General features: G+C 37.8%; 1 protein-coding gene across 1 annotated transcript in view; it reads right to left on the bottom strand.

Annotated features, from left to right (window-relative positions):
• The window catches only part of SEMA6D (semaphorin 6D), a 564219-nt gene that overhangs the window by 222153 nt on the left and 315490 nt on the right, over positions 1 to 26576 (bottom strand). Inside the window, exon 3 of the mRNA XM_030498697.1 lies at positions 410 to 513. The gene's annotated coding sequence lies outside the window, so the exon portion shown is untranslated. The remainder of the gene's footprint in view (positions 1 to 409; positions 514 to 26576) is intronic.

The following is a 26576-nucleotide window of genomic DNA, read 5'->3' on the forward strand; positions in this document are numbered from 1 at the left end:
TTTAAAAGGCAAATGAGCCTACAAACATGTTTTGTTCTACAGTTGTTACTGCAAACCCATATGAGCACAGACATGAGCTGATTCATGTGATCTAAATAAAGACATCAAACATTAATATTATCTGATGTAAACCATGAAAGAAGTGGCAGCAAAGATCTCAGAACAAAGATACCTACCGTGTTAGGTGCAATACCTACACTTGGACAAGTTAGAAGACAGAAGCCCTGAATTAGAACTTGGATGCTAGCATTATAACTGGAGGCCAATAGTTCTCTAAGCATACACAAGATCAGAGAAAATAGCAGCAACTATATTTTAGGCTACATTGCTAGCCTTTTCTATGTCTGCATGTGGACTACTTTATATGTACAAAGCAAAGGGATAAATACACAGAGAAAACAATAGTTACCTACAATGCTGGTACAGATTCCAGGCGTTGTACAAAGTCTCAACAGAGGCAGAAAACTGGGGTAGATTTCTGAAGATGAAAATTATCAATTTCAATCTTCTTGCCTGGAGGAAGAGAAGACTAAATACAGAACTAAGTAAGAACTAAGTAAGAAAGTCTAGTAAACAACCAAACCCAACCCATCATTAAAAAAATATCTCTTCTAGTCATATCTACAAATACATGAGTACATCAGTATCAGGGTCACAGACCATAGTGCACCACAGAGGCACTCCAGCTAGCTTTTACCAAACTTCTTGGCAGGATAAATTAGATTGTTTAGGACTCTTTTGCCATAGTTCCAGTATATGCAGTAAGAGTTGGCTTGTTTGCAGCCTGTTTGGATATCTCCAAGACACACTTTGGCCTGAAGGATATATACGTTTGTTGTCTTCTAAAGATGAGGTCTTGTGTGTATTTCAACCAGTTGTCTGCATCTCAGGATGAGTAACTTTGCATCTGACTGTCTCAAAGCACTTCTTTAAAGCAGTTTTACAGGCTATTTATTTTTATGTGGACATCCTGTCTTCATTGTTGCTGTTCTCCCAATCTTTGGCTCATCCGTGAGTTTCAGTGCTAGGTATTTTATACACGTATCTACACCTTTATAAGAAAGAATTGGCTTCCCTGTCAGCCCTACCAAAACTCACTGCCAGTATCCCCATGTGATGATGAATTTTCATTCACATACTGTAATTTTTTTTGATCCTGATCAGATTTTCCACCAGTGAAACATTTTCCCCTTTTGAAATATAATTGTTTGGATTCTTCTATTTGTACACACTAAAAGTTTCAGGTAAAAACCATAAATTCTCAATTTGGGGCAAATTGTCTTTTTAATAGAAAACTATCAGGAACTTTAGTAGTAACTCTTGTTACTGTTTGCATGGTACTTCCAGCATTTTTCTCCCAAACTGATTCACCCACACAACCCTTAGTTTTCTTCTTCAATTCTGTGCTGTGTTCATTTCTTCTTTAGTTGAATTTGATGATCCATACACGTTGCCAAAGCTTTGCCTTTGGATGTTCCTAGCTAACACATTTATCTGTAATATTCCCAGGTTTTTCTCTTTTGAGTTGTCTATGCATTTAAATGTCCTTACTATTTCATGCCGTCCTCTCTGATTTTTTTCTGCCAACTTTATATCTCTTAGACTACAGTCAGATTTTAGTGTTCCAGTCACACAAATGAATTGATAATTTTCAGTAACTTCAGCTGTACCCCCTTTACTCAGAATTTGTTTCAGAGCTGACACAAACAGCACAATCTGTTAGACTTATCTGACATTTTAAAACATTCACAGTCAAAATAACAACCACTATTTTAGTTATTATTATTATGAATGGTTCACGAAAGTGTATATATCCTGTAGAGTAAGACAAAAATTAGGGAGAGATTATGATGTATAGTATATTATATACAAGGTGGTAAAAATAGCCTGTACAGTATGAATTTGAGCTCTATTTTCTGTACAGCTTTTGCATTCATGAAACAATTCCTGCTGGCAGAAATAGCAATATTTTTTCACAATCTTACAAAATATGTCACAGTTCAACTGCTGTAAATGCAACAGATAATTTAAAAGTGCATCACAAGGTTGTCCACTTTCAAAAGGGAGTGATTCAATTGCTGGATGCAAAGAATGCCATTCAGTAAGAAAGAATAAAGATAGGAAATTAAGTTTGTAGAAGAAAGAAGTTGGACGAACTCAAAAGGATCCAGAAGGAACAATATTCTTCATGCAAGAGAATGCAATGTGTGTTGTTACTTTCCCATCTATACCATGAGTACCACAGCAACCAGCATGTTTCATGATTTTATAAAGCTTATATGTTAAATCACTGAACAAAGATCACTTATTTCTCTGAATTGGCAAGCAACATTTTTCCTGTTCTTTAAAGCAATAGTTAATAAAATATTAATAAACAACTCATAAACAGTTAAACATGCTGAATGCTTGAACTTTTAGATAGTTTTTCATGCTTTCTAATACACGTGCAGAAAGATCTCTTTAAATACTAGTCTTCGAACACATGATTTTATGTGGCTTTTGCACACAAAACACAAAACCAAATGCAATTATGACAAGAATTTGATTGCATAGCATACTTTATATTCCCACTTCCTCACCTTTAACCCCGCTAAGTGGACAATAGGGTTTTCTTTCTTGTTATATAAATTATTGTCTGTGGAAACACTTCCTTGAACCTCTGGACAATTACATTCGATTATCTGTAATGTTATATTTTCAAGTTATGAAGGAATACTGTGGCTTGCTGTTTTTTCATGCCATTATTCTTTAATGAAATTTAAAGTGTCCTGTAACAGAGTTCAAATCGTTTGCAGATTTTCAAAATATGAGATTAAGTTTCATTTAAGCATTACTTTTTCTGCCCTGCAAATGTAAATGCATTGTGTTCATTGAAGTAATCAGAGCTAAATTAAAAATCTCAGCACACCCTCTAGGGAGTTCAACTCTTCCCAAACCTTACTTTCATTAAAAGCTTGAGTGGATATATAGGTATTCAATATGACAGGAGGGACAAGAATCCATAGTTTACTGCAATCTGGAGCTTCCTTTACCATCTATCTTCAACCAAAGATGTACTCATACAGGGACAAGAAGGCCCTGTCTAATATGATTTACCAGTGTGAATAAAAAGATGGATTGATACCTGATATTACCAGACTTAAACTCAGGAGTAAACAAGAGTAAACAGAAGGTCCTAGGTCAGCTTTAATGACAAAGAAATTTTTCAGGATAGTATGTATCCAGTCATCATTGTGAGTGGTATATACATATGGACCACTGAGAGTGCCAGCCCAGCATGGATCTGATCAACACTGCATTGGACACTGTCCCTGTGAGATAGACAGACTCCAGGTGGTTAGAGAGTGTAGAATCCACACAAAAACCAGTTTTATTGCTAAGAATGTCTGTGAAAAGTGATTTTGGGGAAATGTAATATTTTGTGTTGAAAAAAGGTTAAGGCACAGGGAATTTAATAACATTTTCTGAAGTAACGGATCACACAGATGGCATATGAAATTATTACACGTACAGGAGTACATTATATTTATATATATATATTTACAGCATCAGCAAACAATTCGTGATCAATCAGTATGCTCAGTTTTCCTCGCCATAATATTTGATAAAGAATAACTGATGGCAAACAAATAAGAAGATCTCACAATCTGTTCAAGCAATTTGCAAACATAAAGAAGGACTAAATTTGATTGACATTTTTTACTGCAAATTCTCTCCCAAGCTACTCATAGGATTACTAGTGGCTTACACAGTATTTAGTACTGGTACACAGAAATACCATAGGCATTAAACTTCTCAGCTCTAGCTAAACTTTGCATGTGATAAGTGAATAACACTATAAACTACAGAATTGCTGCTTTGGAATGTATTGTACTAAGTAACCAACTTTCTGTGTGGTTAGTATTTATGTATTCATAGGGTGGTATTTATTTGAGGGCACAAGTAATTTCACATAAGGATGACATGTAATGAATTGATATTCAGTTGTCATAATGAGTTTCTATTGATAAGGGTAACAGCAGCAAACCTCGACCTCAGCTTGAACAACTAATTTGTGTGGTCATTCTAGCCTGCAAAAAGGCTGAGACCTGCAAATCAAGGATTGATATTGAGAGTCTTCTCTTCTTCCCCAGGAGAGCTGTAGCTGTATTTGAGATCTTGAGGTCTTGCCCTCAGTTATCTTGCCTGAGAAATTATCCTTGGAATACCTTGGATCATTGATTCCACTAATGTATGGGCAGTAGATATTATCTACTGCCAGATTTAAGATTTAACTTACCAGTTACAAGTAAGTATAGGTCTTGCAAATGGTAATACAACATTCTCTAATGAGCAGCTAATATTTCTGATGAGCAGCAATTGTAGATCATTCTTCTTAAAGACAGACTGCTTATAACATTGTGTTTTCTGCTAAGTCTTTCTATTAAAGCAGATGCATTCAAGTTTAAGATTGGTTTTAAAATGCTGGATAAAAAATAGTAATCTTAAAAAAATCTACTTCTCCTTAACAGCTTTTTAATATCTAGTATTTGCTGTATAAATTTGCACAAAAGATTTAAAACCAGCCTACTGTAGGTTCTGCTTTTGTGTACTGTGGCAGAATGAATTATGAATGATTGCATCATTTACATTCTAAGTTTAGTTTTCAAGTATGGTTGATTTTGCTTAAATGAGAATCCTGTAGCTATTTAGTAATTAGGACTGATAGTTTTATGAAGTTCATAATTGGTCCCCAAACAGGTGTTTCCTTTCTTTCTGAAAGAATTAGGTATATTTTCACCCTGCTCCATGTGAGCTCATGGAAATTTCCTGAACAGAAAAGTATACAATATTCATAATAATTTTGTATTATAAAGCCAAAATTATACTTCACTTTAACTGCCTACTCTGCTAATGCATTGAATTTGAACTTCACCTGGGCATCATTTGCAGCAGTGCTGTGCACCCTTGACCATGAGCAAAGTTAACAACGACTGCAACTACTCAGTATAGATAATCTGATAATATTTTATAGGAGTCTATAATCAGTGTAGCTATTCTTAATAATAATTATGGATAAGTTAGATACATAATTCTGGTTTTCAGTATAGGTGTGTGTGCTGCATATAGATAGATGCTTTGGATGTATTGAAAATAAATGTTACTGCCTCTAAAAATCGGGTATCATTTACATTGACTGAGTGTCAGGAATCGTACAATACTTGGAGGGGTCACCCCCTTGAAGTTTCTGTGAATTGTCTCAGCTGAATTATCTTAAGTTTGTGTCTCCAATTTGAAAATGGTGGCAGCTGGCAATGATTTTTCATATTTGATTGTTCTCCAATGATCTGACCTCAATCTAGTTACCTTATCATCAGTGCGGGTGATTTTTATGTGAAGCACCAGTATTGACTACAAGAGGTCTGATGGCAGTTTTAAAACATTTCTGCATTAATAGCCTTCACATTGCATTTAAGCATCCCATCTTTTAGATGTCGTGACAAATGTGACACTGCTATTATACGTCCTAAGTGCCCACTTTTAATGGTGACAGCATCTACTCTTCAAAATGTTAATTGTCTAATGTTATCTACCTTTGCAATTTATTACCACCTTGGGAAAAATACTTTAAAATTACAGAAGTATTTAGTTAGAAATATGTAATTACCTGGTTACCTTGTTGGAATTACTTTAGGGTAGAATCACAGAATTATTTAGGTTGGAAAAGACCTTTAAGATCACTGAGTCCAACCATTAATGTAGCACTGCCAAGTCTACCACTACACCAAATATGTCTCTTAGCACTGCATCTACATATCTTTTAAATACCACCAAGGACGGTGATTCCACCACTTCCCTGGGCAGCCTGTTCCAATGCTTGACAACCCTTTCTGTGAAGAAATTTTTCCTAATATCCAATCTAAACCTCCCCTGGAACAACTCGAGGCCATGTTCTCTTGTTCTATCATGTGTTACTTAGGAGAAAAGACCAACACCCACCTTGCTACAGCCCCCTTTCAGGTAGTTGTAGAAAGCGAGAAGGTCTCCCCTGAGCCTCCTTTTCTCCAGGCTAAACAACCCCAGTTCCCTCAGCTACTCCTCAAGACATGTGCTCTAGACTCCTCACCAGCTTCTTTGCCCTTCTTTGGACACACCCCAGCACCTCAGTGTCTTTCTTGGAGTGAGGTACCCAAAACTGAACACAGCATTTGAGGTGTGGCCTCATAGTGCTGAGTACAGGGGGACAATCCCTTCCGACCCTCAAGCAGATCAACACTCCTGCCAACTTGGTGTTGACTGCAAACTTATTGAGGGTGCACTTGACACCCTTATCCAGAACATTGATAAAGTTATTAAACAGACTGGCCAGAACTGGGTAGCTACATAATATGGGATATTAAAGGATATTTACTTGCACTCAGAGAGCAGCACCCATTTAATAATTTTCTTGGCAATTCAGAAGATGGCTGCTAAAGTCACGATCTGTGCTGATTCTCTTGGCAGGAAATGGAGGGGCTCAGTGAGCAAGACTGTGATTTGTTCCAGAGTGAAGCCAGACTGATCTACCAAGCATCTCTGGCATTGAACTACTCTCACACATGTGCCTGTTTCCCTGCCTATCCTTCAGATAGTCTGTTTAGACCATAACGGCTCTGAGACATATGCTGTCTTAGTAGTTGTCACAGTAAAGCCCAGTTTCTTAGTTTGAATTGTTAAAGTATTAATAATATCAATAAATATGGAGATGTGGAATCTCATAGGGGGAGAGAGAGTAGGGGGGCTGGAAAACTCAGAGAACTAGCCACTCCAGTGAAAAAAGCTAAATACCACGGGTCCTTTTATCCCCAAGAAGGTGTAAAATTTGATGAAAACAAGTCACTTAAGAACCAAACTCATCTTGTCTGCTCTTTCAAAGCAGTTCTTGAAGAGGTATAAGACTCAGACCCAGTCAATACAATACTGTACAACCTCAGAATTTGAAAGAACAAGAGAATTAGGCAAAATTGCTGGTGTATGTTTCATTATTGACAGTCTTTTTAATCGGAGAATAATAGTTTCAGAAAAAAAATGTAGGAGGCAGTTACTTTCTGTGAAAAAAATCAGCTTTCTGTCCTAAAACTGACAGTTCGTTTTACACTTGTTATATCTGAAAAAATAAAATTGAGTGCTTTAGATAAAAAATAGATTTTCAATGAAAAATCAAATTTTGCTACAGATTATTTTGGTTTTTTGAAGCCAATTTAATGGTCACAAATGGCCACCTCTGAAATCCATCACAGCCCTCAAAGAGGCTCCTATAAGTGGTTAAACTCCATCTATCTGTACTCAGCCTTCACTGCCACACTGCTTTTCTTCCATCTTTTTTTTCTTTGTTTGTGACCAGTTATTAACTAAACTGTCTGTTTGTCCAGTTCATAAGCTACTGTTTGGTCCTTCAAGGTGCTAAGCACTTCTGGTTCCATTTGAAGTGCAAATCACCTACAACAGAGATCACTGCCCAGAGGGTGCTCACTTCCCTGCATTATCAGCCCCAGGCAAGTGATGACAGAGCCAGTCCTCTCTGCTCCCAACATCGCACAGTTTGCTTGGACATGAAAAAGTGCACCCATTCAAAGCTTTTCTCAGGGCTGCATTATCTGGCTGGCATCCCTCAGACCCATATTCCCAGTATGCCACTGACTAAAGAGAATAACTAAACATCACATTTTACACATTACAGTTAATTTTGCCCTTAAAAATTCCATGGAGAGGTACTCTTAACAAGGTGTAAAAATTTATTCAATATCCAACTTGATATTGTATTCTGCTGTATTCTGTATTCTGCTGTGCCTTGTTACTCTGCTATTCAAATGTATGGCAACAAGTCTTTTGTCACTGAAATTAAAAATGAGAGAAGTCAATGACAATTATTTATTATGTAAATATGCAGGACATTAAGAATTATATGTTCACCTGAATTTATAAATGTACACAGATTATTTAAAACCTCCTTTAGGCAGATTCATAACAATTTATTTTATTATCATAAATGACAAGCTGCTGAGAAATAGAATGCACTTAAGGAAGTACTGACTGATGGATCTAAAGGAAAACCCAAGGATTTTAGAAAGGACAGAAAGTTTGAAATGTTTGAATTTAGTTATAATTAAGCCCTAACTTCTTTTGGGGCTAAGTGGCTCACCAGTGCCATTCTGTTTAGTGTCCCAGTGGAGACAAAATAGGAATGCTGTTGACTTGATACTTCCCTGATCAAAGATTAAAAGCAGTAAGAACAGTGTTTCTGGCACAAATGTCTTACAGCTCTCAATATGATAAATAATTTATTGAGACAGTGCAGAAAGAGTTTGTAACATTTTGATGGAGCAGAAGGAAGCAAATCTGTTTATTCATGTTTTGTGTGTTGTTGGGAGATAAAAAGTGAAAGAGTGAAGAGTGAAAACTTCAGATTTCAAAAGTTATCAACAAGCCTTCAGTCCCTCTAAAAGAGATCCCATTGATTTTGCAGAGCTGGAGGTTGAGCACACATTCCTCCTCTCTACAGTGCGACCAAATTCCAAAGTCCCCAGAAGAAACACGTCTATGAAGACTGGAAGCAATGCTGCCCAGCCCATCTGCAAGAGGAACAACTCAATGGTACCAAACATTCAAGTCCTAAGATTTGAGAAGCAGATGTTCTGAAAGACTTGATCTGAGAGGACATACACAGCAATGCAACAGAGTTGTCACTCCAAAAAACTGAGTGTGAATAGTTTGCAGGATTTCCTGGGTTTAGTATCACAATGTGACACTACCCCCCCCTCTCCACCCCTTTCCAAATCATGAAAACACTACTATTAAACACACACAAAGTCTTAATGGATTACTGTGAATTTTGACTAAGATTTCAGCATGTGGTCCTTTGAGGATTTATTATGTAAATGAGTAGATACGAGCAAAATTAATTAGAAGTTTCATGTATTTTATAAGAAGAAGAAAATTGCTTTTCCATTTTCAGAAGAAAACAGGTGGCAACCAGTTGACAACACAAGTCTGTCCATATGTAACAGCAACAAAAGAACCTCTATATTTCACTTTCTACAACTACCTGAAAGGAGGTTGTAGTGAGGTGGGGGTCATTCTCTTCTCCCAAGTAAAAAGTGATAGGACAAGAGGTAATGACCTCAAGCTGTGCCAGGGGAGGTTTAGATTGGATATTAGGAAAAAAGTTGATTTTGTGATTCTATTCTATATCATCCCAGACCATAATTCTCTATTTCTTTATACTATTTGTGAAGGAAAAGCAATGTGACAGGCAAGGCTGCAAGCAGAGGAATTGCCCACAAGATGTTTTACCAATTGCAATAGAAAAAGTTTTTGAAAGGGAAGCAAAATAGAGGAGAGCAGAAACAATTTGATATGCAGCACACTAAATTCAGAAGTGCCAGCAGGCGATGTGCAGCTCCTCAGAGTTTTGAAAAATGCGTTTGTCAGGTTTATTTATTTATTTACTTCACAGAATAAATCCTTCCAAAGCAGAATTACTTAGCATAGCTTCTAAGGGCAACAGAGCCTTGTACTGATACCTTTACGTACATCTAATTAAGAAATTGAAAATACATTGGATCACAGAGATCAAAGACACTCAAATTCAAAGAAAGTGCTCTCCTTTGTGATTATAGCCTAGGTGTTTGCTTTGTAACCAGAGACCAGGTGTCCAAACCTGTAGTAGGTATATATCATCCGTCCTGCTGAAGTCTTCCCTATACACCATCCTCTTGCCACAGCTTCCCCAATGGCCAGCTCTGCAGAAGTCATAGCAGAGCAGAGCTCTCCAAGTGGAGGATGGGCATTTTCTCTCCCCCAACACACAGGAACTAAGCACACTCTTTGTAATACACCAATTTTCAAAACAGTAAAAAGGGAAGGTCATATTTTGTATTTTTCATATAAATTGCTGGTCTCTCAAAGCCATGAGAAGGAATGCGTTTCACAGTACACATAGTAAGTATACAGGGTGGACTTAACCCATGGCCCTTATCTCCTAGTCTCCTACATACTACTGAAGCATCTTGCAGTTTTTGGTAAGTTCTGTTCTCAGTAGAAAATAATCGTACAAATGATGCAGTTGCTATTAGATAGCTTTGATTAGCTGCAAGTGTCAGAGAATTCCAGGTTATAGTAGAAGATTCTGTTCATTTGAATTAATCAAGAAATGGGCTATTTTGACCTAAGAATGTGGTCACTTTTAATGATTGTGTTCTTTGGCTTAATAACTCCTTGCCATTGTAAGTGAATGGGTCAGAAACCAGTCTTCTCTACTTCTGCCATTTGCTACCATCTCCAAGTGCCCTACTGAGCTGTGACTGCATTGCTAATGCATCCTATTTGCTAATGGGCTTTCCAAGGGCTTTTCTTGCACAGCTCCTTCATGACACTGGTTGGTTTGCATTTGGCAGCTCTAGGTAAGTGTCTGTGTCCTGGTATCTGAAGTATGCACTCTGCATCTATGGAGTGCACTCTTCATACTGACGGAGAGAAGCTGCTGGCTGGTGATTTTGATTTCTCATCTCTCCATGTTGGTTAAAAGTATATTTATCTGGAATCAGAATATTTTATATAAATCTACTTTTTAGGGTGTCTGATTTTACACTTCGGGTAGCTCTAGCTCTCAGTGCCATATGTTAGCACTGAGCCTGCACTGGAGTTTAAAACTCTCGCTCTTGTTGTAGTGCTACATGGCTTTCATTTTTACATATTTTGCTACATTTCTATTTTCTGCTACAAACATAATTCCTATTTTTCATATGATTCTGCTTGAATTCTCTGTTAGCTATTATGAGTGCTATGGTATTTTGCCTTCCAATTGACTATTTTGCCTGGCATCTGAACTTGAAGGATTTTGTTTTGGCATCAGTGATTTTAATCTGCTGGACTGCCCTTTTTGACTGGTTTTGTGTGTCTTCCTTCACAAATTGACCTAATGATTGATAATGGCATAGTGTCTATGACTTTCCTTCCAACAGTGAAAAGAATAGACATCACTCAGTCTTTTATAAATTTGGGCCCACAATTTCTAGAGTTGAAATACTCCTGCTCTGGGCAAAAGAAACATTGTCTTTAATTTAATGAAAACTCATGTATAACAGAACAGGCCCTCCCTCCCCCATTTCAGGCTTGGAGATAAGCACTCAGGATGGGGTCTGAACACATGCTACAGAGAGCTCATAATATAGACACATCTCTATTGTGGCTATGCAGGTAGCTGGACATGCTTCCTTTCTGAGTTTTCAGATTGCATTCATCTCCAGCTGTCAGACCTTTTGCCATATGAAGAAATGCCAAAACTGCTGACAAACTGCCAAACCCTGCACACAACTATGCACTCTCTTCACCTGAATTCAAGCACTTGTGCTGTTCTCCCATTTGGGAGATGTGTATATTGGTCAGAAAATCCATTTAAGCAACAACACCATATACATTAGCAGTGGAAATAAAGCATATAATCACAGGATCCTGAGATTGGCAGCATTATATGTGCTTGCCTAGTGTAGTTGCACCTTGCCAGCTTGATGGCAACATAGGCAAAGCTAACTTCTTCATGCACACTCAAACAATATATACTTTAGTTTGGTTCTCTGATAGCCATTTTTCTGCAATAAATTGATTTCTTCAACCACAGTCAATTTTTTGTTTATCTCTGTCATGGGTTTTTTCCACTGTGGGACAAAGCAAATTTTGTAGGTTCACAGCCATAGCAAAAATAGTAAAATTAATTGTTTGGGTGTAACCCTTTAACTCAAGTCTTTGCAAAGAGATGGCTATTGTGGGCTGTTCTTTTCCTTCCTGTGAGTATCCCAGACATTTCACTACTAAGATAACTGTACTCTCTACACATCAGAGATGTAACATGCCCAGCCTCATAAATTCTCACAGGATTACTCCGAATCTATTGAAATACTTTTACAATCCACAACATGTCCTCCCTCACTTTGGCCAAGTGTGTGGACAGACATAGGGACGAGTCAAAGCTTTTTCTTTTCCTTCGTCACCTAATAGAGTCTTAGCACTGCCTTGATCTTAATACCAAAGGATGCAGATTGAGCCTGGATCATGCATCTAGCAAAGGAAGGTTCCTTGCCTGCTGTCCTGCTCATGCATAGCCAACTGACTTGGGGCACTACAAGACTTATATGTTCCTATAGCTTCAGTTTCAATTATCATTTCAATATAGGACTCAATACAATTATAGTTTAAAAAGCGATAGTGAAAAAAACAGCCAAATGTAATGAAACAGAAGGAGAGAAAAGAACGAGCTTGAACAATTACTTGACTCACAATTAATAAGGTTCTTCACCCATTGTATTTAGAGTAATTATGTTTGAAATGCCTGGGGAGTTGGAGAAAGATTTTTTTCACCTGTCATGGCACATGATGTGGTAGGTGCTACAGTGCTTTTTCTATAAGCTTCATGCATCTAAGATCTCCCACAGATTTCTACAAGTCATTCCTCGGTCTACTTAACCTTCATTAGTGCTGTCATGACCCTTCCAGAAAGGAGAAGAGATACAAGAAAATTGTTCAATCTTCATTTTATGAATGAATTTAGTTGTGGAATCTTTTATCAGATAGGAATACCTTCTTGTGAAGAGCACTGCTATGCAGTTCTGGAACCAAAAAAGAATACTGTGCTGTATTTTTTATCTTATTAATGATTCTCTGTGAATTAGTGCACTGGCCTTTTCATACGGGAAAATTGGTTAAAAAACCTGTGGAAGGTAGCAACTTTAGCATCTGTTTGTGAATAACACTATAGAAATACTGTTTTTTAATAACTTGTAATAGTAAGGTTTAGAACTTTATAGTGTGATCGATGCAGCATATGTTGACTTAACTTAGTCAAAATACAAATCTAGAATTCTTTTATGATTGCCATAAATTATCTCAGATGTACACAGATGTAAATCAGAACAGAAAGGGTTTAGTGTGTCTCACTGGCCTAACAGGATATTACAAATGCCATGTCTCTCAACCTTTCTTCATTTGAACACTATAACTGTTCAAGTTTGTTCTTAAATCTCTCTTCCTTCTTTGTTTCATTATTTTCAAGCATTTGTTCAGCTCTTCTCTACCAAATCTTTGTAGATCCTTGGTATCTGTCAGCTCCTGACTGTAGTGTTTCCCTTGGGCATTTAAATAAAACAAATGAGATACCAAATTCTAGTAGGTAGAAGTCAGCATAACATTTTGTCTAGCTACCTATGTACACACACACAAAGCTCTCCTATATTCCAGATGTTCAAGCATATGGAAAAAAAGATTCAGTGAATTGGAACCTTTTCATATAATTCTGTGAACAGCTCTCAAGCTGTCTACTTCACAGATAATTTTCTAGCTTTCTGCACGTAGAATAGATGGTCATTCACAGATGCGTCTACACCTCTAAACTTAGTGCATAACATTACCTTTCTGATACTGAGAAAGAACAAGTTGGAAATTAGCTGTGTGCCGTATACTGCACCTTATCCTGCTGATGGGCAGACAACACATGTAGGGAATTCCCATTCAGAGAACAGATCAAAAAGAGAAAATTGCTTGTGCTTTATTTTTGAATTTTGAAAATTAAAATCTTTACCTGATCCACAAGCTTTTTCTGAAGTTCTAGAAAATATCAGGTAAAACATTATTCATCATAGTATAATTTTTCTGTCTGGCTTCAGCAGCACTATCAGTTCACATCTATACCTGATATTCTGGTATTATTATTATTACTATTATAAATTCTACACACAGCAGGTCTCCTGCAAGCATAGGTGTCCAGATTACCAAGGTGGCAAAAACTATAATCTTCAGAAAACTAGAAAGATTATGTTAGCATTTTTCTTTAGTTCTTCCCAGAGAAATCTGCTGCACAGTTTTTCTCCTGGATGTAACTGTTCTGGACCCTCATATATTTCATGGTACTGTTTTCTGCTGTGAGACTTCAGAGGTCCATGAGAGCCATGTTATCAAAATTGATACAGACAGCTTTCATAGTTTGATTCATACTATATAAAGTTTTTGAGATAGCTTGACTTCTTCCATTCCTGTAATTTCCTCTACATTACTCTGTCCTTTTCCTACTCTGACTAGAATGAGATTTAGCTGAAAATGGTGTTTTGAAATATAGCGAATGATCTTGCTATTTCTTTTGAATACCATCATTATCAGAATTTATTTTTAAAAAAAGAACCAACACAAAATTTGCTAAGACTCATTTCATAATGCTGCCTTCCCCACAATTAACAGAAAGCCATGTCATTGATTCATTTACTATATTCTTGCTTAGCAGACAACGCACAAAATTGACTGCTCTTTTTTTCTCTCCAAACCAGTCTTTTCTGGGCAGGTTCCTTTCTCCTTTTCTGAAATGAAGTCTTTCCTTTTGAATGGTGCTTGACTGACAGCCTTGAAAGCTCAATTTTTCTTTATATAGAGAGCAAATTCACAGTCAAAGTTTGTAGTGTGAGATTGCCCATAGCGACGTGCACACCATGCCCATGCTGGTTCAGTAGAGCTCCCTACTTTGGAGCTCTCCTACTGGTTAAGTTTCTGAGTGACTTTCCCTGCTGAATCTGACAGCTGAAATGCAACTGGTATAAATTCCATTAATTTTTGTGGTATGGCATCAAGATCCCAGGAACTATATTGAAACTACCACTTTATTTCCCTTACAGTTGAGGGTGGATTTTTCGTTGTTATCCTTAAAATCCTTTCAGTCTAAGCCCTATCACTGGCATATTATTTCTATGTGAGTAATCCTTCTGGAACAGGAGTAACACCATATACATCTCTTTGTTCTAGGCAAACAAAAACCACATTCTACTCTATTTTGATGATCCTCTCACTGTATTATATCACAAATCTGTGCATCACACACCCACAGCAATTCTGGGCTCATATGGATTCATTTTCTCGTCTCTCCTCCAAGGCTGCTAGACAGACAGAAGTTCTTTTTAGACCCCTAGGCAGAACTGAGTTCATATAACCAGTGTCACATCCCCTTTAAAACTGCTGTTTTTCAGGTGCTCCTGTGTGCACTTAGAGGCCCTAGATTTAATTTCTCTCTTTGGTAAATTGTACAACTAGTCCTGTCTAAAGAGTGAAGGCACCTGTGAGGTTCAGTAAAAATAAATGAAAATCAGACATCCAAATCTGACCTCAATAGTGAGCTAAAGCAGAAAAGCTTTGGCAAAAAAAAAAAGAGCTAAAGGCAAAAGGAACTGTGCTAAAACTCTTCTTCAACAGGCCACAGTAAGAAGCACCGGAAACTTTTACTGTATACTGCTAGGAATGAGCAACAGAGTGCTGTACGTGACTGTTCCCTACCTGCTCCTGCAGGCTCCCTGCCATTGCTGGGCCAGCACCCACAGCCCTGCACAGCTCTTGCATCCTGCAGGCTGTGACAAGCTGTGTGCTTTACAAGCTGTGTGCATTTACACAGCTCACCCAGTCCTTTTGTACAAATCTATACAACAGAAGGACATCTATTATTAAATATAATGAACTGTATTATCTTACAAACTGCACAGGGAGGAATTTAAATCTCATTTTTCTGTATCCAGCTCTTCATTACCATTTTGGGAAGAGTTAGAAGCTACAGCTCTCCTTCTGCCTGTTGTCTTTTAATCCTCTCATTCCCAAGTCACTCACTAAAGCATGAAAGCACCATAAACCTAATGCTGTGAAGTTTTATGTTCTTGCAGTAACAAATCCTAAACGCAGGAGGCACACTTTTTGCTTAACTTCCCTCTTCTTGAGCTGCTTCCCAAACCTGTTCCTCTGTTCCCAAATGCATGCCAGCTCTCCTCATCTTCCTACTGCAAAACAGCACAAGATGGGGGAAGATGGGTGCAAAATTCAACTGTACTGCAAAGCAAACATGTTTATTGCAGCCACAGATACAGGAAAAGTGATATTAAAACTATCAGTTTCAGTTATTCATTCAATTTTGGGTTAACATGAGGTTTTATGAACTGAGTAGCCCAAATTAGGCTACAGAGACATTTCAAGCAGCATAGAGATTTTAAGGTGTTATATGCATCCAGGGTTGCTTGAACCCCTTCAGTTGAGAACAACTACTGCAGAATGCTATTAATTTTGCAGTGTGCTTTATGCTGAACTGTAGGTGTCATAAAAAAGAACTTGAGATGAAGAGCATTCATCTTGGCATGCACAATGCAAGGCAAAGCAGCTCCCTTGGAATGTCAGTATAACTGGGGTGTACTTTAAAAGCAGCTGATTGTAACTGCTCCATATAAAGGCCTGAAAACCTGTCTCTTCAAATTTACTTACTTGCTCTTCCTGCTTCTGCTATAACCTCACCCCCACAGTATCCTCATCCTACAAAGCTGCAACACGAAATTCCAGCTGGTCATGAGACTCCAAGTGCTATTCACACAAGAATCATCATGGTCACAGTGCTTCTCTCAGCTATCAGACAGCAGTTCAAAACCCACCTCATAACTACTACTGGATTTTGTGAGAGGAATCACTTGTTAGTTTGATTCCGTCTCATTCTAGAATTTCTATTCTTCCCCATAAGCATGTCACAATATGCCGTGGTGAAAGAAACCAGCAGGATCACCCCTGAAAAACAGGATATGGAGCAGACCAGAAAAAGCTGTATCATGAGACATCTCCCAGAACACTAAGTTCTCATGTCTCACTGGTTCTTGCCAACCAGTGCAGAAGTTTGCACTGGTTGGCAAGCAAGCTACTGAAGCCTTCTTACTGAAGTAAGAAGACAGAATGGTACTACAGTTTCTGTACAGTTAAACATTGCATGAAGAAGAAACAAGCCAACCTCATGTAAATTCTCCATCAAGACAAGCCCAAAGGACAACAGCAAGGCGTACAAAGTAGTATATAGATATGGTGGGGGAAGAGGAAGCTGCAGTCTTTTGGCACATGAAGTTATACAAAATCCCGTTATTCAGCAGGAACCATGACAAAAGCTAGGCTGTGAGACATCGAGGCCAGAAAGGAGAAAGTGGTACTAGACCATGCATAAGGTACTTGTGAACCAAATACCTTAAAGTTATCCTAAAGGTGTGGAGTACCAACTTTTAAAGGAAACACTAACTTTTAAAGGAAAATTAGATATCTTGAGAAAAGTGCTGACACAATCTACCATGCTCCTTTCACCAGCACTGTTTTCATTCTGGCCATACAATAGTCTGTCTCCCTGAAGTGATCCAGCATTGTCAGCTGTGCACTTCCTGTCCTAGATTACTGTGAAGTGTTGCTGCCTGGTATCACTTCCACTTCCAAATCAGTTGCATTTTAGTAGCAAGGAAACAAAGAGCATCACCTTAGCTTACCTGGGGGGAGAAAAAAGTCTATACAAATGATGTGAGTACCATTATCTTTGAATGCACTGCATTTTCCCTAATTTCCTTAAATATAAATTTCTTCCAAATTAAAAAATTTGATACTTAATTCATAATATATAAAGAATATGGCAATGGTCACTCCTGAGCATATTTTTAACAGGCCAGTTTAGTCACACAACAGTCTTTATGTCTATATTTCAGAGGCAACTAGTAATTTACTGACCTTTTCTGTTCCTAGAAAATCTTCAGGTTGCTCAAGATTTTCATTAATTTGCCAATTAACTTTACTCAAAAATCTCTTCTGTAACTTACAAAAAGTGCCCTATATCTTGACGACAAACTTCCCTGATGACATTCAAATTCCATATTCAAAACATGAGCTGGGTGGAGCATCATTGCTACTCTGAATGAATTTAAATCAGGAAGATGGGTTAAAGAAGGTACTGGGTTTCTGTTAGAAAGAAATGAAAATAAGCAAAATTAGGTGAACAATAGCTACCATTAAAGCTTTTCTTGAGCTGCAGAAGCCTCATCCAAGGCCTTATTCCTAAGAGAGAAACAGGATACTATAAAGTTTATTGGCTTGCTATGGAGTCTAAAGTTATTTCATCTTATGACAGTCATAAAACATAACTCCAGAAGGAGTTAAAAGGTAAATAAAGTGTTTAGATTTAAATCCTTCTCTGTTTTCTTTGCCTTTATGTTTTTGAGTCTAAAGCAACTGGCTTGGCAACTCCATCTCCCTTGCTTATCTCCTAAAACATTTTTAGTTCAAATATCCAAACATATGAACTAGACACCCAATTCTCACAGTCATTGTGGGAGTTGAACTCAGATGTATTTAGAGGAATCAAGCACAAGCATATATTAGAGCAGCAACATAGAAACCAGAAAATATTTGATGTTATTTACCTAGCTCTCTCTTCCAAATGCACATAGCAAAAATCTAAGCAGATATCTTCAGAATATTAGAAAAGTTAGGAGTTCTTGAGCTCCCAATACAGATTGCTGTTCATCATTTTTTGCCTGGTACTCCACACATACTCATGCCCCAAGAAAGAAAGGAAAGACAGCCAGAATTAGAACAGAAATTATCAAACATCTGTTGACCATAAAAACTAAACAAATTTCTCCAAATAACTTTGTAATGTTGGAACACAACTGCCCACCCCTTTTTAAATCTCCTTTCATTTATAAATATCCATTTTATTTTTTTTTTTTTTAAATAAGCAGGTATACAGCCCAGGTAGAAGCAGCACAGCATACAATGCTATATTTTCTCCCATGTTCTTTGATACGTTTGATCACTGCTATTTTATACTGCCTGCTAAAAATACTGTGTTAATGAATTAGTTAGGAAAATCACTTTTTTTTTGCGCCTGTATTTTCTAAACTCCTAATAAAAATATAACAGAGAACAAGGTACTACAATTGCATTTTCATGTCTTTTCTGTAACAGACATCCCTTTCTTCTCTTGCATCCCACTACTAACAGTTCATTTGAGCATAAAGGAATGGCATACATTTCTCTGTTTGTCAAAGGAGCTCCATTTACATTTCCATGGTGACATACACAGCTCTGTTCTTTGTTACTCAGGAGTAAAATGTGCAGGATCTCTGCCACATACTAGAAATGCCAGTACATGCAATTTTAATTGCTAAAAGTCCTTCTCCCCTTTAATTCTATTATTTTTGTCTTGCTCACTTGCCAACTGTCTTGGCATTGCTGGCAGTTTCACAACACCCAACTTCTAACTGAGAGGACAGGAAGTGCAGCCTTCTCCTAGGCATTTGGTACAGGTCCAAATCCTGCCATCCTCACTTTTTACTAAATTCTTGTTCTCACACAATTCCTATTAACTGATGTGAGAATTTTGACTGCATAAATATGGAGTCAGGCTGTTCAGAACCAGCCCAGTGTCTGTAGAGCGTAGAGCTCCAGTTCTGATCAATAGGCCTGTTTAAGTGAGCAGGAACCACTGCACCTGAGTGCAACCTGCAGAATCAGGCTTCAACAGTTCATTCAGTGCCTTCCTCCAGGAAGAAGATTTTCCATCCTTTGACCCGACATGTTCGATTAAGCTGGCCTTTGGAGTGGAAATGGGAGAGACATTGCAAATACAGAATCTATTTCTGCCTCTCAGTGATAAATCATCATATTTCTCCATTGAGGCAGTAAGATGTAGGGACAATAAAATGTTGTGGGCTTGAATTTTCATGGTTCTCTGAAGTTACAGACTACAGAAAAAATATTGGGCCATATTCTCACCTGGCAGAGCCAGCAGAGATCCAGAGAAGAATCCAGCCCATTCCTTTTAAAGCCTCGTCATGGTCATTCTTTTCAATATAACTTTCCTTCTTCTTTACAAGGCAAATGTAACAGTTGCTTTCTCTAATAAGATCCCATCACTTTCCTGCAGTTTCAGTGGGAGTGAAACCTGACTCCTGTTGCCAGCCTCAAAAATCAAATCAATCACGTGCACATTTTAAAGCATGTTATGTACAAATGCCCCACGGCAAAAGCACAAAGAATGTAAAATACTGTAAAATAAATATTTAAAAAGCTAAATAAGACAAATGGATTTTTCATTTTGACCTAAAAATAGAAAACATTTTGATGTTGTAAAGCATAAAAGAATCACATTTCACAGTTGTGGAGACCAGTGAATAAATGGATAGGGTCCATTAGGTACTGTCCATACATGTGGATGAGCTAAAAGCCTTTTAGAATCTGAAAAATGTCTCTTGATTAAGTGTTCAAAAGACAGAACCAAGAGATGCAAACCCTTGTAAGCTGGGATCAAACTTTAAAGTCACACCTATTATTAGAGCAGGTCAATTAGGTTCTTTTCAAACCAGGCTAATACAATAGAAGAAGAATTTTCATCTGTGAAGCTGTTTGCAGGACCTGATAAGGCTCCGCTGAAAGGTAACATCAAAAGCTGGATGTTGGAATATTCACAAATAAAAGAAACCCAGACACAATCAAATCAAGATTAAAGTTTCAGCAACTACTTTGAAAAAAGTGTCTTCTGCTTTACAGAAACTGAAATGCAGCAATGGTGGGTTTGTTGTGGTTTTTTTAAAGAGAGGATTGCCACAGCGCACAGCCCCGGCGTAACTCTGTCCTTCTCCCCCTGTCCCTGAAGAATCAGGTCCTGTCCCACAGCCTCTCCTGAGCTTGTTTAAACCAGCTCAATCTAGCAAAGAGGCAAAATCATCAAAATGAATAATCTTGAGATTATCCTTTACCATTTTGCAGGTAATTGTAAAGATGCAGTTATTTTGAACCATTCTTTTCATTGTTGCTTACTTTTTCTGATCAGCAAAGCAAAGCAAAGCGTTTAGCAGAATCACTGTTCACAGATGTGTGGGTCTGTAATGATGCTGTTTATTAGTGCAGGTGACCTTATACGGCTGTTTGGGTTTTTTTTCTTTTTTTTTTTTTTTTTTTTTTTTAACAGCTGCTATTTGCTGTAGTGTTATTTAAAATTTATTTCCAGTGCATTCTGCTACGACTGGAATAGGAACTGGTCCCTTTCCTTTCAGAGCTCACGCGTAGCCAAATCTAGGAACTCTGCCTCTTAACTCCTTTGATTTATTTCATGTATATCATAGTAGCTTTTAATACCAGGACATTTGCTAGAAAGGGACACTTCCCCTGTGATGATGTACTGGGAGTCAGCAGTAGGTGACAGGCAATGAATCAACACAGGTTCACCCAGAGACTGTCTCATGCCTATGCTGGACATTGTGATTGCAGGAGCTAGAATAATGGCTCTTGCCACAGAACCTTCCACAGTGCCCACCTCTTGACACCACACAGGAACGAAACTTTCAAGTCTACCAGTGTTCTTGGCTTTTGCTCAAGCTGTAATTCAGCAATGCATTAGTTCTTGCATTCATCTTGCATTCCCACTCCTGTCTGTTTAGCCCCTGACTCCTGGCTCCTGCTTTTGCCTCTGGCTTAATCCTGTGATGCCTGTGGCTAACCTTATAACCATCCTTAGAGCTGTTAAATGTCTGTCTAGAAAAATGTTTTAGAGAACTGTCAAATAATTTTCTAAAAACAGTACATCTCAATGATGCTTTTCATTTCATTATTGGTTTGATGTTACTTTAAGTTGATTATATTCTATTACACAAACTAAAAATTAAATGCCTTACCTTGTTTTTTAAGCTAAATTTTGCTATCACCAGTAAAAAAATTGATCAATCAAATAGATTACTGTGAAATGCTCTGGTAAATCTGCATTTTTGAGTGGGAAACTGCTCCATCACATTTTTCCTTTTTTTACCAGTTTTAATTTTGATCAGGCATAGTACTGTGCTAGAATTCCTAGATATCTGATGGATGTTCTCAATTATAGCCAATACCTGTGGCTACAACAGGCCATGCTGACAGTCAGGAATAATCAGCATTTAAAGATGCCTGGATGTCAGGAAGAGATGCATTACACCTTCTCAAGCAGTTACACAAAGGATGATTCTTCTTAAACTCCCTTGTGGGGAGTATATCGTGGGGATCCCCAAGTGTCTGCTTAAGTAGGAGTCATGCAAAGCCACCTTTATTTTAGATATTGAAGAAATAAGCTCTCTATATGGGCATGAATAGACTAAATATTGCAGTATCTTAGATTTTATGGCTTAGCAAGAAGCTAAGTAGAGTGGAAAGCTGTAAAAATAAAAACTTTCAGCTCCACTAAGCTGAAAACTGAGATCTAAGATAGCAGAAGTATAGCTGCTGGTTCACAGAACTGAAAAACTCGTCCAAAGGTTTCTTCCCACTCTCCCCACACCAACTTGACTAAAGCTGATATGATGCCAAGGGAGATGACTGTTAAGCCTGAGTGTTATCAGTTCGCTGAAATGACTCAGCTCTACATCTTTTAATCAAACCTAGATTTTTCAGTCTCTAATTTCTTCCAGAAAAGATTCTGAAGCAAAGGTCACAACCTCAGGCCTGCTCAAGGTAGGACAGAAACAATGATTTTTAAGGAAGGCACTTCTGGAGGGATTTATCAAGGGTATCATGTGAGGCTGCCTGTCCTCAGCAGTTTGCAAAGGTAGAGGGGTTTCTGAATATTATGTCACTGTTGTGACTGAAGGTTAAACCTGACCAAGGATATTTGCTAGGTTATATTTTCACTGGAATGATTTCTGAAGTTGGATATGGAATGTATGTCCTGGAAAAAAAAAAAGCAGGAAAGACCCAAATAGTAAACAGCTGAGTGATTGAGACATTCAGATGAGACCCAGTCTGTGCCTCTGTTTTGGATTATGTAGAACAGGGATAATATTCAGGTAAGTACTGTAATCAGCCTCATGGGACAGCTGCCAATCTTTTACTTTAGAAATATTTATTAGTTCAGAGAAAGAAGGATGGACACAATAGCTTGGTGGTTAAAGCAGAAGTGAGTCTGGGAATCAAATCAAACTCCAGACAAAACCTGGTCTCCGACATTTTATTTTTCTCCAATCAGAATTAAATGTCAACTGTGATGTTGAGATAGAACCTCCTCAGCCAAAAATTAACCTGAACTGGAGCAAAACTAAAACATATTTATTTGACTGTGCCAGGAAATATATAGAATGGACATAACACTTGGTCTTGGTTGAATCCCCTATGTATTGCAACACAGAGACAGCCAGAAAATCAGCTAGGGACAAAGCCAGGATAGCTGAATTCACTGTCTGCAAATGGACATACACTGGGAATGACAGAAACCAGCAGTTGTAGGGCTTGATAGGCCTCCACACAGGCTAGCAGTCTAATTCTGTTACTGTAAATTAGGTCTGAATGATTTGTCCTACTTTGGGCTGCAGACAAGTCGGGATGTGAGGAGTTGTAACACTGGCTGATGCTCTTCTTTGCTGTTCTGTGTGCTATGCCAAGAAGGAATTTAATAAATATAAAGAACTAGCCTAGCAAGTTTTGAAAACATCCCATGTGAAAATTTGCTTTGAAAAAGAAGAAAGAAAAAGATTAGCACTTTCATTACTGGGGTAATGCAAGTTCCATATAATCTATAAGGTTTTAAATTACGAGACGAAAAAAAATTCAAGGCAATATTTTGGTATCAGAAAATTAGAAAATATGATGTCACCTCTAGAAAACCTGTAACAGAATTATCAGAACAGCTTATTGTGCACAACAGTTTTAACTGAGTCTACAACATTATTTAAGCCATAATGGAAAGAGAACATCTAACATCAGGTAGTTGACAGCAGTAGAAGTAACAAAAGCAGAGTCAGAAGAGCATTTCAGATACAACAAACATTACTTTTCAAGAGAAATTCTATAGCTTTTAGATTCTGTTTTCTTATGAACATTGAAGAGAGGATAATTCCAGTTGGATAATGAATATGTCCTTCCAATTGAAAGTCAATATTTAACATCCATTGTGTTTTGGTTTGTAGGATATGCTCCATTCAGATAATAGCAATTTAAATCAAATTAGCTCCAGAAATATACAGAAGACACATAGAACACGTGCCATGAACCAAAAGCAATTTTACAACACTAGAGTTATAACAACTCTCCTACCTGCAGACTTAAGATCAGTATATGGTCTCACTGTGTCTATCTTAGAAAGAGTGACATAATTTTGATTCCTTTGCAGCAACTCACAAAAGCCTTTTTTTTTTTTTTGCCTACCTTGCAAACATTTTGAAGACTATAATTTAATAGTTCCAGGCTATTCTAATGCTTTGACAACATGATGAAGTTTGCACTTGTTAATTGATAATTTAGCAAGTGTTTAATCTCACACTTCTTCTATTGTCCCTTCGCAGACTGTGGACAACAGTGGCTTCATATTTCTATTTGTAAATTTAAATCCCCAAGTGGAATTAACTATGATTAAAGTTATGATTATTAGGACTCTAATAATACCACAGAGTCCAATTCTGCAGTTGCCCATGTGTAGCTTTCACACTGGATTTAGACCAACAAAACAAAACATTTTAGTGCTCAGGCAATGAAAGCTTGTTAATTGAGATCTGTAACACCATGCTGGAGAGGAAAATATTACTATTTCTGTTTTACACATGAGGAAACAGACATGGACAGATGAGGACATTCATTGAGAGGGTCCCAGTTCCATTCCAACTGTTTCAAAATCAGAAAAATTAGTCTCAAGTTCTTTCAGGCAATACATTCAGTTTGGACATCTATTACTGATTTTAAGAAACTATCCAGCACCTCCCTTTTTGTTGTTGGATGTTGTATACATGCCCAGCCAAATGTTTTTGTGGTTTTTTTAATAAATAAAATTGTATCTTTAAAGCAAAGAGAAGATCCTCTTTCCTCTGTATTTAAATGATCTTTTAAATGGGAACAGGAAGAGCTTTGATCTCGACAGAATAGAGGAGGAAAGAGACAAGGCAATGGGTAAGGCACACAGTTGAAGTTTTATCCAATGCTTTTGAAGATAACAGCACAATCTGAAGTGTCTAAAATAAGAGTTAGAAATATACCCTTCTGCAGTGGGTTGACCTTGGCTGGATGCCAGGTGCCCACCAAGCTGCTCTGTAACTCTCCTTGTCAGCAGGATGAGGGAGAGAAAATAAGATGGAAAAAAACCCCTTGTGGGTAAAGATAAAAGTAGTTTAATAAAGCAAAAGTTGCACGTGGAAGCAAAGGAAAACAGAAGAATTTATTCTCAAGTGCTCATCAGTAGATGATATCCAGCCATTGCCTGGGAAGCAGGGCTTCAGTACGCTTAGCAGTTGCTCCAGAAGACAAACATGGTAAACAATGAATTCCTCCATAGATTTATTGCTAAGCAGATGTCATATGGTATGGAATACCCCTTTGGTCAGTTTGGGTCAGCAGTCCTGGCTATGTCCCCTCCCAAGATCTTGCCCACCTCCAGCCTACTGGTGAATGGGATATTAAAGAGACAGCCTTGGTGCTGTGGAGCACTGCTCAGCAGTAGCCAAACGTGGTGTGCTATCAACACCTTTCTAGATACCAATACAAAGCATGGCACTATGAGAGCTGCTAGAGGGGAAATTAACTCCATCTCAGCCAGACCAAATACACCTTGAATGGATGGAAAGAGGGTTACAGACACAATGAAGGAGAGTTTGTAAAATAGCTGCATTAGATGCTTTCTTTCCTTTTTTTTTTTTTTTTTTGTTAAAGGAGTTAAAATAAGTAAGTGATGTATAGCATCATACATTATCCTTGCTAATGTTTCAATGCTATTACTCCAACTGGTATGAATCATTCATTACCCTTATACACACTTCGACCATGAATGCAATAAGCTGGAAGTTCATTAAGAATAACTAGAATGTAAAGGGCTGGCTAATTTGAGATATTCCTATATGCTGTCCTGTGTAGCTTAAAAACCTTTCACTCTGCTCAAAGGTAGAAGTGGAATATCAGATTTTATAAGCTATGTAGCAAGAGATATCGTTAAGTTTTGGATGAAGAAGTGCTCCCCTAACTGAAAACTACAGTATCACTAGCTGATAGGAAAGGTAAAGACAATCCTTACTTATCCTGAAAGTCAGTCGCATACTTTAACAAACACAACCATGGAACCATGGAAATACATAAAACGGTGCTAGAAATTACCTTCTGTGGTCAACTAATCCAACTGCTTCTGGAAGGGAAGATGATTAGACCTAAAGTACTGCTGACAAATTCTTGTCTAGCCTGTAGCTGGAATCTCCAGTGCTGGGGATTTCACACATAGGACCATCTACCCCAGTGCTGAATAAATTTCATACATGGATCACTAGCAATTATGCCAGGAATTGGCACAGTAAAGTCATTATCTTGTTTCTTCTCACAAAAAAAAAAAAAAAAAAAAAAGTTCACTACTATATCTCAGATATTTGACAATTAATTGCTACCTAAGTACTCTAGCTCTTCTCTATCCAGCTACCAGTAGCAGACCCGATCGCAGGCGGCTCAACTGCTCCCTCCCCATCATGTGCTGTACATTCTCAAAGCTGATGCTACAGAAGAATACTGCTAAGGATGTTTCTGAATTTCTACTGTTTTGCAGATGAATTTTCAAACGTTTGTTGAGGGCACTGGTTCTTTAAGAGATGCACAAGGAGTCTGTGTAGAGTACTGGTTCTTACTCTCTGCCACTGCATGTTGAGCTGAACTGCAGAGAGCAGGCTCTGTGCTTAAAAAGCATTGTTAATAAAAAGTGTTTAATTTCTCCTGCTCTTCACCAATCTCCATTTCTCTGAGAAGCGGAATCAAAGAAGAAAACAACCTTG

The sequence above is a fragment of the Strigops habroptila genome, chromosome 9 (genome assembly GCF_004027225.2).
Source record: "Strigops habroptila isolate Jane chromosome 9, bStrHab1.2.pri, whole genome shotgun sequence".
NCBI classification, from domain to species: Eukaryota; Metazoa; Chordata; class Aves; order Psittaciformes; family Psittacidae; genus Strigops; species Strigops habroptila.